Source organism: Pteropus vampyrus, unplaced genomic scaffold (assembly GCF_000151845.1).
Source record: "Pteropus vampyrus isolate Shadow unplaced genomic scaffold, Pvam_2.0 Scaffold42, whole genome shotgun sequence".
Taxonomy (NCBI): domain Eukaryota; kingdom Metazoa; phylum Chordata; class Mammalia; order Chiroptera; family Pteropodidae; genus Pteropus; species Pteropus vampyrus.
Window position 1 is genome coordinate 5,819,790 of NW_011888823.1, and position 1,593 is coordinate 5,821,382.

Sequence of the window (1,593 nt, forward strand, 5' to 3'; positions counted from 1 at the left end):
TGGTATATAACTTGTTTCACAGTCTGATCCAATACTTCAGGTAGGAGTAGTTTTTGAGGCCAGTCTTTGAGGTTTCTTCTGACCCCAGGAGTTCTTTTCTTGGCTATTTCCCTGGTTTTCTCTGGTTAACTAGCTGGCCTATCCATTAGCTTAGTAAGAGCTACCACCATCCTTTCATTATTTACCACTAACATGCCCATTGTTTTTAAGAGCACCTTTGGGCTTAAACTTCCCCACACTCTGTTTACAATAAAATCAGTTCTTTTGTGGAGAGCTTTGGAGCTTTCTCTTCTTAGGGATCACCCCTCCCCTTGCTCAAAATCTCTGAGTCATTCTTTGGATCCTGGGCAGGGAGTGGTAGCCTCTGGTCTTTTGGCTTACTTCTCCTGATGTGGAGCTTCTATCCTGAGAGTGAACTGGAGGAAATGATAACTGAGTCCCTAGTATTGGCCTGCCACATTAGGTGTAGATCTTCTCCCTTATGAGTGAGGGCTGAGTGAAAGATGGGAAACACAACCTCTCGGCCACATTTACCAGGAATTTAGCCTTTCCAACTTAAAGTTGGCTGATGCCCTAACCCCTTAACTGGGAGGTGGAGGAAAGGGGAGTGTCATGTGTTTGTTAGGCAGATCCGTTCAGAGTGGAGCTTCCATCAAGCTGAAGTGGAGAGGAGAGGAATCTAGCAGATCATGGCTCAGGGCTATAGACTCATTCTTCTTACCAAGATTTAGTAGATTTTCTTGAATAAATGTTTCTTCGTGTTCTATCTGTCCTTAGGATAACTTCTAGAGACTTTAAGTGTTTTTTAAGAAAATATTTTTCATCAGTTATAATTGTTTAACTGGGGAACAGTTCCTCAGGGCTCCTCAGGTGGCCATTCCGGGAGTTGAACCTATAGCCACTTCTTTATAATACAGTCTGAAAATACTCTTACATGTGAAAGAAACATTTCAGACTGGAGCTGTGCTTTGGAAAGTTGAGATAAGTATAAAATCCTGACAGTGAATAAAGAGGTGTGTGCAGTGCTCCAAGTCCCGGTAGGAAACAGATGGCCCCCACAAAATATCATCTAAAAAAGATACTCCAAAAAAAAAAGTGCGGGCAAGGTTAAGTCAACTATCAAGGGACGGTAATAAGGAACAGCACCAGCAGGAAGTGGCACCACTCCCTGCATGTCTGCAGGAGAGCAGGGAGAGGTTCTGAGGTATTTGTGTGAGCTGGAGCTCTCCTGTCCCACAAGAGAGGAACCGTGGCCCTGTGTCAAGGATTACAACCACTGCACAACTGAGCCTGGGGGAGAGAAAGGAAGGAGGCAAGAGTGGGAGGAAATTCACTTCCAGAAGTACTCACTACTCTCACCCTCTGATCTCCTGCCAGTGCCTCTCATTGGCCAAACCTAATGAAAGCCAGAGGGCGAGTGAGCTGGAGATATGTGATCTGCAGAGTACAGCCTCCCAGGGAACAGCACGGGCCGAGTGGAGAGATCTGCAGACACAGACGAGGAACACCCAGCCCAGTGGGCTTCCCTGCACGGGAATGGCAAAGCTGTGATCTGCAATGCTCTGATGGCTAGATCCTTTCGGAGAACAGTAG